We start from the raw sequence: 16,647 nt of genomic DNA, 5'->3' as shown, positions 1-16,647 counted from the left end.
GCTCCCTTCTCAGTGTTTACCTATCTTTTGCTTCCTCCCTGTTTCTTCGTTTTTCTGCCTTTCTCTTACTTTCTTGTGGTCAAGGTCTGATGATGAAAAGTAGGTCTTGGTCACCAAAAATGAGTACCAGCGCCCACCTAATGGAACCCACAGCACAAATTAAGCACCACTGTTTAATGTTGGCCTCTGCTCGATAAACCTCTTCTCTTATAGATATGCTTCACATATCAAAACAATTGCTCTCCATTGTTGACTTCCTTTTCAGGTTAATCCTTTAAATGTTAGTACCCTATAGGAGGTATTTTTTCAAATATATTTGAATTTAGACTCAAAACAATTAAATCTGTTGAGCTCTAGTAAGATTATTAAAAATCTTACGTTATTTCAAAACAGTCCTTATATTATGCTGTCTGTATGACTCAATATCCAAATAGCCATGTATGATAGTGGGTTTATGATCCAATATTTAAACAGTAAACACGTTTATAGGTGAAACATCTTTATCAAGGCTGTGAATAAAAATATAAAAACAAACCTTAAACATCTCATCTAAAAAAAAACATAAATTGCATTCCATATCTCAGGTCTTGCTAAAACATGGATTTACATAGTCCATAAAATTGTACTATGTACTGTTCGCAAAACATTATATTACATCTCATTACATTTTTCACATAATCTAGGCCAGAGAATGACTGCACAATCTCTTCTTGATACATTAATTGACATTCCAGTCATGTTGTTTAAGCATATTTCAGACAGCCCCTACTTATCCTCCTACTCATATTGTATATGAATGAACATACTTATGTATTAGCGCTGCTAATATAATTTCTTGAAAGTATGTAATCGAGAAATGTTAGAAGATTCTTCTGAACTCAATTTGGATCACACTTCACAATTACTTATCATAGCTTGATGTCTCACAACTAGGAATATTCATACCTTTCTATCCTGATATTGTTTGTATTTCAAAGCAAATATGCGAACATCAATCTTCATCATAATATTCAGTACCCTAAGCTTTACTCCAATTTGTCCTCATATAGGAGTCAGTCAGAAAGATCAAATAAAAGCAACTGTTCTCACCTTTATTTATTCCTGGTCGTCTTTGAAACAGTGTTAGAATTGGCATCTTTTGGCGTGTTTCCCCCGAGGTTTTGCTTTCTGCCCTCCCGGTTTCAACTCTGTTTTTGCTGGTGTAACATTTCTGCACGCTTTTTGCACTGCTGATCAGTGGTAAAGTGCTGGTGATCCTGTGGTAAAGGGGAACAACCTTTACAACGCAACTATTACAACGCACTACACTTACAACGCAACTTTTACAACGCAACATCCACTACAACGCATTCCATTACATCGCATGACACTACAACGCATTTTTAAAAACTACCTTTACAACGCATTCCATTACAACGCATACTACCTTTACAACGCATACCATTACAACGCATAATATTACATTGCATTTAAGGTAAGTATTACTATTCTTACTTTAGGGGGTGCAACAGTAGGGTAAGTATTGGATAGTATAGGGGTAAAACCCCTACACTATCCAACACTTACCCTACTGTTGCACCCCCTGGAGTTAGAATAGTAATTTTTACCCCTATACTATCCAATACTTACCCTACTGTTGGCCCCCCTGGAGTAAGAATAGTAATTTTTACCCATATACTATCCAACACTTACCCTACTGTTGCACCCTCTGGAGTTAGAATAGTAATTTTTACCCCTATACTATCCAACACTTACATCACTGTTGCACCCCCTGGAGTTAGAATAGTAATTTTTACCCCTATACTATCCAACACTTACCCTACTGTTGCACCCCCTGGAGTAAGAATAGTAATTTTTACCCCTATACTATCCAACACTTACCCTACTGTTGCACCCCCTGGAGTAAGAATAGTAATTTTTACCCCTATACTATCCAATACTTACCCTACTGTTGCACCCCCTGGAGTAAGAATAGTAATTTTTACCCCTATACTATCCAATACTTACCTTAAATGCAATGTAATATTATGCGTTGTAATGGTATGCATTGTAAAGGTAGTATGCGATTTAATGGAATGCGTTGTAAAGGTAGTTTTTAAAAATGCGTTGTAGTGTCATGCGATGTAATGGAATGTGTTGTAGTGGATGTTGCGTTGTAAAAATTGTGTTGTAAGTGCATGCGTTGTAAAAGTATGCGTTGTAACGTCATACATCCTGTGGTAAACTGTGTTATAATTGGATGTTGGACTTACTTGTCAGTCCCCAGTAAAGGGCGCTGCGGGTGCCGGGGCTTGTGAGTCAACCGCTACTCGTGGGCCTGCAGCACGGATTGTGCTACCCACGTACGTAGCCCAAAAAAGGTATAAGTGAATGGAGTTTGGTATGCCTGAACTTAGCGTCTAAAGACGCAGCCTTTAGCAAGGATGCCCTTTTCATTCTGAATTCATAAGGCCACTTTCAGAAAGTGGGTATTATTTTGTTCGGTCATCCCGTGTGCCTCTGCTGGAATGTGAATTGCCTGTCTGTGTTTGGGACGACTGATGGCTAGGAAGCAGGGTGGCTACCGATAGTCTAGGTAGGTCAGGAAAGGGCTAAATAGACCTGGGTTGCGATGGGGGGAAGAGGGAGGAGATTTCCTTGCACCTCAAAGGGCCTGGTCTGCCTCTGACAAAGCCGGCTCCTCATCCTGCCAGGAATTCACACCAGAGAAGGCCCAACTGGTTCTGGCCGTACACAGACAACCTCTGCCTGGAAGATCAAAGGATTTTTAAATACAAATACTGGGTCCCAGACCCCTGAACTTTAGAACTCATCTGGATCAAGAAAACTACCAAGAAGGAGAGCCGGAGAAGCTGCTAAAAGGAACGACTGCTTTGCTGCATGCTTTGCTGGGTCGACCTGCAGTAGCTACGTCTGTCATGGGCAGTGAAAGGTCTGGAATAGGCTTTCTGCAACTGCATTGGTGAGACTCTCCAAGGGCTTGAAGTAGAGCTTTCCCCCTGTTCACGGAGTCTCAGAAACATCAAAGACTCCAGGTTCTTCGACCCGCAGCACTGGGGACTGTGTATTTCGTACTGCAACCCGAAGAACAGCACCTCGACGACGCCTACGATGACCCTGGCGACCCCGTGTCCTGAAGGCACCGCAGAGGGCACCGCCACAATGCCGCACCGCAACCTTGGTCTCACCGACGACGCCTGTTGACGCTACAACCGAGCTGCTACTTGCACAGCGACCTGTGGGCACCGCACTCCACACCACCTTGCTTCACGCGAAGCTTTGGCACCACAGAGGGCACCGCCGCAACACCGCACCGCGCCCCTGGTCTCACCGACGATGCCTGCTGATGCCGTCACCAAGCTGGTGCTCGCACCGCAACCTGTGGGCACCGCACTCTGCACCGCCTCGCTACACAATGACGTTGTGGCCTTCCTGACGCCGCCGCTTCCCGCCGCTTGCACCATGGTTCGGGGGCACCGCTCATAAGTTACACGACGCACCGCCCTCATCCCACACCGCACCCTTGGCCCACTGACGCCGGTGCCATCGACGATGCCGCTAATTGTATCGTGACCTGCTAGCACCGTGACGAGGACCGCCTCCATCTCGCACTGCGACCCTGGTCTCACCGACGCCACCATCTGACACCGTCACCGAGCCGCTGCTCGCAGCGCGACCTAGGGGCACCGAACGCAGCACCCGAGGCCTGTTATGCCAGCGCTCCTGATCCCATCAGAAAGGAGCTCAACCTGCAACACGAGTGACTTCAAGGGCCCCATCGCACTGCATATCTAAAAAATATTGTTTGCGGGTCTTCCCGACACCGTAGCTGGCCTGCGACCACGCGGTCAGCCAGAAATGTTTTTGGATTTGTGTGTTGACGACGCCGTGGTAGCCCGGACGGAGCCATCCACACAAGGAACTCTTTTTAACCAACGGATTTTTGAACTATGAACTTTTAAGCATAGTATTGTGGATTCCTATCGTTTTTCGTCTTGTTTTAGTTAGGCAAAAATATTGGGGATTTTTCTAAACTGGTGTGGTGTCCTTTTGTAGTGCGTACACTGTATTACTGTTGGTTATGTGCAAATGCTTTACACACTGCCTTTAAGATAAGCCTGGCTGCTCGTGCCAAGCTACCAAGGGGGTGAGCAGGGGTTATTTTAGAAGTGTAACTCCCTTATCCTGACTAGAGTGGTGTTTTTTACCTGGCTTTGGCCCACGCCCTAGCCTACCCAAAATCCCATTTCTAACAAACAGTGATAGGTTTCTCAATATCGAAGACTTGCCCATCCTATGTGTTTTTCAATTCAATGACTGCAAATTAATCAGGACATTGTATTTTACTCTCAGATCTTATATGACTGATGTTTAATCAATCTTATGAGAATGTGCCTATCTTGCCCTTTCAATATCATTAAGGATAGAATTTCACCAGGTTATCCTTACGTTTTAAAACTAAGAACATTTTAAAGTGAATGCAACAACATTTAAGTATTAGTAGGGACTAGATCTTTGTACTATCTCCTCTAATTGATGTGGAGAATACAATGAAATAGTTGATTTGAAGAGTATGACAAAAAATGCATATTCAAGGTAAGGTTGATTTATGGGCAGAATCATCAGGGAACTGGTTATCATGTGTTAATTACTTTTGTTTTGACCTTTGCTAGAAAGTAAGAAAATATAGTATGTATATATGTGTTCAAACTCACCATTGATATTTTTCTAGTAATGTGTACCAGGACGCTTATTGTGAGATGCTGGAGTAGTATATGGTGCTCATTTATGTAATTGTAGCACCCTGCTCTAATCCAGACAACCCTTATGGTGATTTTAGTGGTCTTAGACAACCTTAGAAGGATCTGTAAGTGGTAGCTGTGGAGAACAGCCTTCAGGCTTAGGCCAGAAGGACTGTAAAGCAGCCTGTTTAACCAGTACTTAATCTTATGGTATAGGTTAAGTGAAAAAGAACCACACAGTGCAGTTAGAATAATGTGTATTTATTATTAACACTCACTAACACAATATATTATCTCCTACCTGGAGATATAAACACAATACACACAATACTTTGTCAAAAGATTACGTAAATAGCACAGAATACACAAACCCATATACTAAAATAGTGGAATGCGAACCACAACCTAAGTCAAGAATGAACCCAGAAGACGTAGAAGAGTCACGGACCGAAGGAACGACCCAAGATGAGTTTCTAGGAACCCCGCGGAGGTCGTGTGCAGAGTGGGAGCACGACAGCATGCTCAATGTTACTCAATAGGTAAGTTGCGTTTGCAATTTTAAAGAAGAAGGACCCTTCCCAGCAGACCCCGAAGAAACCCCATGGAATGTGGAAGGTTGGAGAGTCTCTGTACCCGTGGATACCCCAGGAACAAGGATACCCGCACCAGGGAAGCCGGGTGCATAGGTGTGAAGTGACGTCGCAAACCGCCATAGACCACAATGGAGGACTTCGGATATGATGCCGCTGGCAAAGAAGGCAAAAGTTTCTGGTGGGACCCAAAGGTGGATAAAAGGTGAGAGGTACCTGCAAGCAGAGGGTGCAGAGTCTATGCCACTCAGGAGTGACTAGGAGGCACGGAACACGAATGTCCACCGATGTCGGGGATGCAGGAGAGTTGACGGTGCCCTTGAAGTTGCAGTTGTACGGACAAGGTGGTGCAGAGGAGGACCAGGAGCTGTGCGCGAGCTGTCTATCATCGGATGTCAAGAGCCAAGGATTCAGTGTCTGGCAGGGGCACCAACAAGCCTTGGCATAGGTGAAGAAAAGGTGCGGTGTTGGGACCAGAAAGGTCCACCACAAACAGGAAAGTCAGAGCAGGCTCCGAGCAAACAGGGGAGCCCACTGAAGCCAAAGAAGACCCTCGAGAGGACCCACGGTTGTAGGGGTGTCCTGCTCAATACTAGGCACCCTCACATTTAGAACTGAGCACCCTGCCTTCAGGATTATGAGGCCTGCCTCAGCTGTGACTTATAGGTTTTAAGTGTAGTGACCTCAGATATAAGGAAACTTATTTCAGTTGTAAGTGGTGCTAGCACCAGCTTACATAGAGTGCAATGGCAAGCCTGTTGTCACAATGTGAGTGGTCTCTCATGGGTGGCATAATGCATGCTTCAACCCAGGGGAGACCCCTGGTGTATCTATGGCCTGGGTACCTTAGTATCATATACAAAGGACTTATAAGGGTACACCAGTAGCCAATCTGAAGTGTACCTAAGTACTCACCATGTCCAATTTAGGGAAGAAGCAAAGAGATTGGGGTCCTGATTAGCAGGAGCCCAGTCAGACTACTCAGTCAAACATGATGACACCAGAAAAAAGTGGGGGTGTACATGAAAGCAGATTTTACTTTCCTGCTCTTTGCAATAGTTTAGATGATTCAGAATTCTTCCCTACAGTCGGAATCTATAAACGGATGGAAATAAACAAGTTTTGTTGATAATATTTTCAATTTCCAATTCTCATTAGATCTTAAGAAATATATGTACATGCAGCTTGGTAGAGTCTATTTCTATTGATCATTCACCAGGAGATTAGATAATTGTTTTGCTCTAGTATGGCTCCACCAGTCAAGACACCATTTTTAATTTTCTTGTTATAGTATATCAAAAATCCCGCCAAACCGCCTAGCACATAGTCTGACTCAAAAGAGAAAATATCTTCAAGAACTAAAGAAAGACTTTGCGGGTTAAAGCTACCTTGTTATCACAATCATAAAACCCCATTAGTAAACAGTAAAAACAGGGAAGGGGAGAGATTTAATGATTGTCAGTTTTGTAAGATCCTTAATCGAACTATGTTGCAAATTGTTAATGTATAACTATGTTAAAAGGTAAAAAATGTATTTGTCAAAATTCACTGCATCATGGCACTCATGTAGCCCAATAAATAATTATTTGGTCCCATGTCCAATGTTTACGTTGTAGACCAATTTATGTCATTTCCGATGCAAAGTACTGTGGGGCAGATTTATGTTAGACTTGCGCCACTTTTACGCCGCCGTTGCGTCACTTTTGTGACGCAGCGGCGGCGTAAACCCTGCGCCACGTTGCGCCCCATTTACATCGTGACGTATCTATGGAGATGCGTCATGGTGTAAAGCCCTGAGCCACATTAAACCTGCGTCAGGTTTAATGTATGCAGGGTGGGCATTCCATCGGAAAAAGCCTCGGAAAAGTGACGCAGTGAAATCTACAAGATTTCACTCAGTCACTTTTCCGACGCTGCTGCGTCAAAACCTTGCGCCTGCTTGAAGCAGGCGTAAGGCATGACGCAGCATGTTAGGTATGGGCAGCCCCTAAACATTGCTGGAGTTGCGTCATGCTTGCGACACGACTCCAGCAATGCGCCGCCCTTACGCCATCAGATGCGTCATGCATCTGTTTATCCTTGCGCCACGATGCGCTACATTGTAAATGCGGCGCATCTGTGGTGGCGCAAGGGTAAACTTGCGTGACGCATCTTTCCTGGCGCATCCCTGCTGATTTGCAGGGATGCGCCAGGAAACATAAATCTGCCCCTCAGCCTAGTAAATCTTGATTTCCTGTTGCTAAGTTCTTAAGTAGACAGTATTTCTGTCTAAAAAGAAGGGTGTGAAAAATATGAATTCCAATTTGTTTATGTGAAATTTGAGTGATTATCCTATAATATGGTGGTATCAAACTCTGCACATTCAGACCCCAAGTCTCAGTTTCCATTTATTACTGTCTTCTTTTGAGAAACAAATGGCAAATTTGACAATTTATTGTACTAGTACTTGTGTACAGTCTTTATGCATACTCTATCATTATCACAATCATCCAAACAACTTTATCGGGACAATAATCCCTAATTTATTGTTTTAAATTATAATATTGATATCATAGTTAGACCATTTTTTGGTTCCAGAGACTATGAACTGATGTATCTGTTCCCCAGATTCTGAACATTGATTATATGTACGTCCTCTTATCTAACTGATTGCAAACCAGATCATTCATTAATCATAATTAAGGCTTCCAGTTTCGCACTGATGTTTACAAACACAGACAGAAAACGATTTTCTTGTCTTTATTTATCTTTAAAATTGATAAAAATGGAATTGTATTTTTTTGAGTGATTCTAAATGCTGACAGTCATAACTTCCAGGCCAATAGCTGTGCAGATTGACAGACAAGGACGTAAATAAATAAAGAACGTTTATAAATGAAACTTAAACAGCTGTAGATGTGTTCGAGGTTGATACTAAAATGCACGTGTCAATACCAGTGTACTGATTTATCATTGAGGGTTATTTTTGCCAATGAAAATTGTCAGGTGTTCTAGTACCAATCAACATTGACTGGATAAATAAATGTGAAAATATAGTAGTTTTAGCCTAATTTTTTCACAAAACCCAAAATAAATATGGAAAAATACAGATAAAATTATCCCAAAAAATATATGGATGCGTACAGACGAAAATGTTAAAAAAATTAATACCCTAAAACAGTTAGCTTCTAATCATAATATTGTGCATGTAATTTGCCAGCTGTGATAATATGAATACATTGTAGCTTAAATGTTACACTTACTTGCATGCAGATAAAATTGCATTTGTCGGACAATAGTTTGCAATAATATATCTAGATTATCGGAGAGTAACTAAGTTATTTGTGCTGTTCCGTTTTTCATCTAATCTCACAAAATCAGTAGGGTTCAACTGCTTTAAAAAAAAAAATGTTCTGAGTACTTTCTCCTGTGATGTCTTTGTTAAGAGAAGAGTCTAAAAGATTCAAAAGTAACCGGTGTCGTTGGACAAAAAACATAATGCACTCGGTCACCTTGCAGGCATGCTGATGTAGTACCTTGATGGCGAAATTCCGGATATGTGTCCTTTGGCCGGGCACTGAGCGGGCACGCATTCTTTCACATCTGTTTCCTAACCTGTGTTGCCTCCCGCAGCGTGGCGCTGACGGCGCACGCAGTGACATCAGCCTCATTAACATTCCGAACATTCCACGCCGCTCTGCTGACATGCAGCCGACTGCATCTTAAACGGCAGCATTCTGCTCCAAACCTCAAAGACTGCCATGAGTGTGCGTGAGTTCTTTTAAGCAAAGCTCACAATAGTCTTTTATAGTTGCACAGCACTAAGCACACTTTCAAAAACTCAGCGTGAGAGACAGAGCAAGTCTAAATAGTAATACCCCCCAAAAATGTAAAAGACAGTTCTGAGATGTTTGCCGCCGAATTTCTCTCGGTGCTCCACGGGTAGTGAAAGATGCACCCTCCGTGAAGGTTCTGAAACTGAAATGCAAGATTTTTTTTTGTCAGAAGGAAGTACACTGGCATTCACATGTCTGCTTTCTGAGGATTCTTTTCCATTCCAATCGCTTCTTTTGTTGTATTCTTGTTGCAAGAGAAACAATCCGTAAATTGTAATGATTATTATTGATGGTGTCTAACTCCCCTGGAAAGTGGCGCTCTCCCCTGCGCTGGCGCACACACAGCTGCCATGCGCCAGCGCAGGCACCCTTGAACCATGGTGCAAGGATGCCTGCATCATGGGGAGATTGTTTTTGTGCAGGAAGAGGCACCTTCCTGCACAAAAACAATCACTACAGCATTTTCCTCTTCCAAATGCGTGCTGTAGAATGCAGCACACATTGAAAGAGGAAACAAGCATTTGAAATGCAATAGGTCTCGCATTTGCGAGGGTTTCAGCTATGGGCATTGTAAATTGCACTGCCTTTTATTTATGTGTTGGTTTTTAAAACAGATAAATTAAAGGCATAGTCATTTACAATGCCAATAGCTTAAACTCTCGCAAATGCGAGACCTATTGCATTGCAAATGCTTCTTTAAATTACTGCTGGTGATGAACACTGTCAGGATCCTCCTCGTTGAAGCTGTGGTAAGGCAACTTTTTTTCTATCTGCTATCCGTAAGCACTTAATTTGTATTCATTTTTTAAGCCTTTTACAGTAAGCAGTGAAGGATGCTGTACAGTTACTGTCAGCTGCATGAGAATGCTAGCTGTTGAACGAGTGGTTGCACACATCTGATGGAGCGCCCCCTGGTCAGCGCTAATCACTTGTACGATTCGATTGACTAGAACAGCCCAGTATGTGTCCATGCTCCTGGATTCATTAAATAAGGATGCTCGAAAGGCGGGAAAGGGAGATTCCTGAACTTTAACGCTCAGACAAAACCATTAAAAACACATGTACAACAAGGCTTTTCAACTTCTCAGAATTTGTGAATCATTCAAATTATGGAATCATTTCAGAAAGAAAAGGCTGATTGCTTACTCAAGTGTATTAGCTGAAACCAAAATCTCAATAAAGGTAAACTTGCAATGTGCCTTTAAGAAATTAAACAAGCACTGCACATTTGGGAATCGATCAAATAATTGTAAGCAAATACCGAATGTACCACAAGCAACAAGCTCTGTGTAAGCAACACCCAGAATCATCAGAAAGCTTGACTATGTAGTTGTAAAGTAAGACAAAATCTGACTATTTCTAAAAAAAAGCAAGTTTTTTATAATGTTCTGGGCAATGAAAGCACACAAATTCAGAGCATGATTTCATGTAAATGGGTAGCACTAAATTGTTACTTGTACTGCGCCGATCACATGAATAACATTATTACTTTAAAATAACACCTACTTGCACATTTTCCTCATTGGCTGTTAAATACATAATATTACACAAAAGAAATTCATATGTTTTATTAATGAAAACCACAATAAAAAAACAATGAATTTGTTTTGCATTTAAATAACATTGTCATGTTAAACAAGGCCCAGATGAGTGCCCTTGCTTTGTTACAACATTAGAGCATCCTTTCCTGTGGAAGCTAAGAACGTTTTTGTTGTTATATGCAAATACTGCCTATGGTTAGCATCTGATTTAAAATGATTTTCTCAAAGCAAAATGCAACATGAACTTGCACAGCTCACTCACAGGAAATTAAAAGTTAACGGTTTTAATTTGGCATGGTTTGGCCTAGTTATGCTAAATACAGCAAACCTAAAATATGCATTTTTATTAAAAGCAGACTCTCACGTGCTTGGTGCTGTAGAGAGCAGTAAACTTGCACTCAGCACTGTGTGCTTCACGCCCTGAACTTTAACAAGCGATCAAACATCAAAGCGGCCGTGCGGCCGCGAAAGTTAAAGTAATCGCGTCAAGCGCGCGCGCCAGCGCACATGCACTGTAGCTCTAGGCTGGCCTGGTAGCACTTTTTTGAGCCCTTTCAAAATGTCTCGCCAGATCAGCGCATGCGCTGGGTCAGGCGAGATCTAAAAAACGAGGAGAAAGGAAAACATTTCTCCTTATTGCATCTAGCTACGCCACCCCTAGGGTGTCATAGCATTTTGACGCATATCCAGATTTACGATTCCTCGTAAATCTGGAAATTTGTCTGGTTCCATGGGTGTTGCGTGGGAACACCCACAGCAACCCCCATGGACGCCCCTTTCACGCAAAGTGTTGTGTGTAATTGACCCGTATTTACAAGGACAGGAAAAGTCACGCAGGGTGGCTTTTCCTGTCCTTGTAAATATGGAGCAGTAAAATGTGCCACCGGTACAACACAAAAAGTGATGCACCGGTGGCACAAGGGGCTTGTAAGTCTGCCTCTTAATCCCCCCGTGACTAAACAAAAAAAATGGTGTCCATCTGTAACGCAACTGCTGCCAATGTAAAGAGCTCTGATACCTTCGGATCAGGTTCGCCCTACACAAAACTTCTTAAAAGAAATCCCTGAAAACTCAAGCTTCTAAAAATAAATATGTCTGCTCCTTGCTGTTATACTCCGCTTCTATGAGAATGGAAAAAAAGCGCAAAACTGCAGAAAGGACATGGGGGGATGGCTGCGGTGAAATTTAAAAAGCAAAACACTGTGAAGCATTCAGGTCTTACCAAACAGAGATAAAGCTAGCCCAGGATACTAACTATGTACTCAAAACTCAAAATCAATGGTGCTGCAAATTCCTCTAGAAAGATGTTCAAAGTAGCTAATGCTCTATTAGAGCCGAGATTGGTCCTGATTCCACCAATCTCAGATTTAACAAGCTTGCCACTTTCTTTCATCACAAAATAATTAATATTTATAGATCTTTTCAAAATGGCAAAGGAACATGGGACCCTATTGATCAGCCTGATAGTATGGAAGGTAGATCCCAGATTTTCTCAAGCACACAATGTTTAAAGCCATTTTAAAGAAATCAAATTCAGATCCCACCTGCCTGTCAAACTGCCACCCAATTTCCTTGCTGCCAGTGCTGAGTAAAGTGTTGGAAAAACAAGTTAAGTTCCACCTCTCGCAATTTATTGAATCTAACAATAGACTTCACACTACCCAAACGAGCTTTCGGCCCACACACCCTTTTAGCGATTGTGGAGGACGCTAAAATGAGGCTTGACAATGGTGACATTGCAGCTATTATTCTTCTAAACCTTTGACAATGTGCATCATGATGTACTTTTATCAATGATCCATAGGGCTGGAGTTTCAGGGACTGCCCTGGATTGGCTAAAGTCCTTTCTCTCTGATAGATCTATTCAGGTCTATGAGAAGTCCTTCTCCTCAGACCTCTTTCCCCTCCAGTATGGTGTCACGCAGGGCTCTTCTCTGAACCCAACACTTTTTAAATTGTATATGCAACCACTTGCGGGGATTGTTGAAACCATTTGGAATTTCTATAGTATCATAGACAGATGATACCCAACTGGTCATTTCGATCATACCTGATCACAATCCATCCTTATTTACCCTAGGATCTTGCATGGAAGCAGCGAGCAGCTGGATGGACAAATCTTGTCTGAAGCTGAATGACAATACAACTGAATTGATGATTATGGGGAACTACCATTCACCCCAACAGCCTAGGGGCTGGCAAGACTGTTTAGGTCCTTCCCTCACCCTCAAAATGTCTATAAAAGAGTCTGGATGGATAAAATCCTTACGATGGAGACTCAGGCTACCAAACACTTGGCCTATAGCATGGAAATACTCTGAATGCTTCGTAAAATTATCCCTCTGCTTCCCATGATATTTAGAAGAATAGGGGTCCAGGCGCTCATCCTTTCATGCCTAGACTATGGTAACGCTCTTTTTTTAAGAGCTCCCAAAGCTGTAATAAGCAAACTACAAGTAGTGGAGAATGCTGCGGCACATGTCTTGTTACAAATACTGAGGCACACAACAGTGAGAAAAGACCTTCATTTGTTACCAGTGATGGAGCAGGGTTTTCGCAAAAAGAAACCTGCTCGAATTGACTCCCCACAATACGTACTAACAGGAAATAGTAATAGCAAACTAACGTGCACCTTACATAAACACGAGGGAAATAGCTTTGCGCATGTGCACTAATGTGAAATAATATATGGAAGAACTAAAACCGTATTCGCAGTATGTTTTGAAAGAAACGGGAAATAACGCGTGACTAGGCCGCATCGGCATTTCGTTGCTTGCATGTTGCATTTTGCTTTGAAATAATAAATAATGCCACTTTTGCTTAAAGCTATGCTAGGAAAAACACTAACAGGGAATAGTGCAAAGGTGAGTGGTACACAGTGAAAAGTACATTATCATATAATTAATGAATGTCTGTATTCCATATGCTGTAGTGAGCTGGATGAAACGCCGTTTTCCCTAACTTAGCCGAATAAAGGAGGGGTTGGAATCAAGACAAAACTGTCATGACAAAGCAGCCAGAAGTGCTGAGTGCTGCAAAGAAAGAACATGGGTTGAAGGCCAATGTGAGGATCGTCTGCCAGGAGATGTGACTGACCGTGGGACAAGAAGACTCCTTCCGCGGATATTGCTTAAATTTGTGTGCAATTGAAACATATATTAAATCGTGCGAATGGAACAATTATGAATTCGTCGGAATGTGTGTAGAACAATGAATATGCTCAAAGTTTGAATGAAGTCTCCGTGGTGTGACAGAGCCACCTCCTAAGCTTACCAATCATCTGTCGAGTTACGTGAAATGTTTCAATTTATGTGGGATGGACATGTAGGTTTTAGGGTATAACTGGGGTGCCTTTGGCGGTGTGGTTAGGTTAGGCTGGCTTCAGAGAGAGAGAGGGGCGATGCGTCGCTGTCCGTCAGTTTACAGAAAGGCCTAGCTGTTCCTGTCCTGTGCCGTTCCTGTCCCTATAATCTTTGTTCCCTGACTCTTTTTCAGGGGACCCCCACCATCCCTTTGGCCAGAGGAGTAGTTTCTACAGATTCGTTAGGTTTGTATTAGTATTCTGACTTGTACTTTGCATAATCAAGTGCAAATGTATTTTATCTCTGAACCTTTTGTCTCTTCACCTATCCACTCCATCATTATATATTGTTTTTGCATTATTTATGCTGAAACCGATGTCTCTTAATCTATCCATTCCTTCATGTGTTACCGTATTTTGAATGACAACATTTTACTCTGATTGCATTTATTGAATGATTTCTCTTCCTTTGGTGAATTTCATTGTTTGGATTTGTGACCGTATGCATCGAGCATTTGCATGCATTTGAGATACAACTTTATTAACCTTACAGAGAGTCTGTGATTATTTAGCTGAATGAACAGTTGGTTAGATAGTATTATCATTACCATCAACTATTCAACTAATTGGTTCATCGACCAAGTAGAAGGAAAGTTGATGTACAAGTTAGATAATTATTTTGTTATGTCACACATGAATTTTAGGAGGAAAAGAATTGAATGTATATAAATTGACCCAGCACATCAGGGATTTGGGTGAATGTGTATGGGCCATTGTTCTGTGATATTATCGAGTATTGATCCCTGATCAGGTATTGGCCTTGTGCTGGATTTGTTTCTTGGTAGCAGAGAACAGTTTAATTATTGATTTGTTTCGTAATGATTATTGATTATTGATTATATGTTCCTAACATGAAAAGTTAGCGTCCTGTTCTATGTTGTCTAGAAGTACAGGTACGGAGATAACTGATTAATCCCGGTATGGAATTTAGCCTGAAGTAGGCAAAAGAAGACTGTGGTAAAGAAATCACACTGCAGAAGTACTTTGTCTGTTGTAATAATACCGAAGGCTATGGAGTGCTGTAGGTGTTATATTATGGAAATTTCGTATATAAGTAGAGTTTCTGAAATAGCGAAGGGTCCACTTCTGAAACTCTAGCCTTATCCCCAAGAGAGAGCTCTGTTCACAAAAAAAAGTCCTCTTGTGAAATGTTGGTCTTATCCCTAGAGATGTACCAGGTCCTCCCGGAGCTTGTTAGAGAATTGAGATAACGCTGGTCGTTATTATTGCTTGCAGTCTAAGCAAATCTTTTTGAAAAGTGAAGACTATCTCTTTATTTAGTAGAGCAGACAATGTAGCATTGTTTTGTGTTGTTACTCACCAAAATTTTGATTAAGAAACTCAGAAAAATATTGCCATAACATTTTGTGAAGGGAGGGTCCATAGAAGGAGTAATACTGGCATTAGAAAAAGCCGCGCTAGCATTGGTCAGGCAGCGGGCGTGTACTGAGCTCTGATTGGTTGGTTGGTGTGAACCGCACTAGCATCTGTTGAGATAGCAAATACGTAAAGAGCCGTGATTGGATGGCTGGCGTGAGTCGCGCTGGTATAGGACGAGAGTTGACCAATAGAATAAGTAGAATTACGGAAATGTTGTTTTGTTTGTTTTGCTAAAGTACATTAGCGTAAAGAGTCAGAAAAAATGAAGTTGCTTAAGAAAATAAAGAATTTCTTGAACAAACAGAAACCTATTGTGACTTGAGAGGGAATTCCGATTCCACCTCCAAAAATGCCTGCTTGCTATATGATTTTGGAGCAAGGATATCATACATGTATGTGGTTAGAGAATTGGATGGAGTATACAAAGGATGACGGTGTTATAGCTTTTTCATAGCATGGTTCATTTAATGTGAGAATATTGCAGAATTTGAGAAATCAAATGAATTCATTAGAACCAAATCCCAGATTGACACAGTATGAAGCATTGAAGGAGTGGGTAGTTGAGGCATTTGAGAGAGAGAGATACAGAAGGGGTAATAGAAGTTACAGGAGTATGATGTTTAGATATTTTTTTGAGAGCAGGGAAGATACGCTGAAAAGATGGTGGAGAGCTGTGATAACAAAAGGTTTGTACCCAGTTTTACTTGCTGAAGATCAGACAGGAGGCAAGTGTAAAGAGAAAAAGGAAAATATAGAAACTTCAAGTTTGAGGGATGATCCAAACGATTTTGAAGATAATGAATTATTAGAGGATATCATGACCAAAAGACCTCTGCCATATGAATAAAATTCAGTGGAGGTGACTCCAAGTGCCCTACAAATGGGAACTCCACAAGTCACAAAAATAGCTAAAGCAGTACGAGATAATGAAATGAATTTATTGAATAAAGCAATAATAGAGCAGGTCCAGAAATTGAATCAGTTGAGTCAGAATGCCGAAGCATTTTCGGTACTGGTAACAATTGGTCCCGCAGTCCCATTGTATGGAGAAAAACAGAACTTACCACAAGTACATACGTTGACAGTTCCGAGGAGTGGTGTCAGGAGTGAGATAATGACGGTAGCCAATGAAAATAGACAGGCTGATCAGAATAACACATTGTTAGATCTTCCAGTTGGTGAAATGATAACCGAAACCCCTAGAAGAAGTATCCAAAT

Source organism: Triturus cristatus, chromosome 6, assembly GCF_964204655.1.
Source record: "Triturus cristatus chromosome 6, aTriCri1.1, whole genome shotgun sequence".
Lineage (NCBI taxonomy): Eukaryota > Metazoa > Chordata > Amphibia > Caudata > Salamandridae > Triturus > Triturus cristatus.
This window is presented reverse-complemented; position numbering follows the sequence as displayed.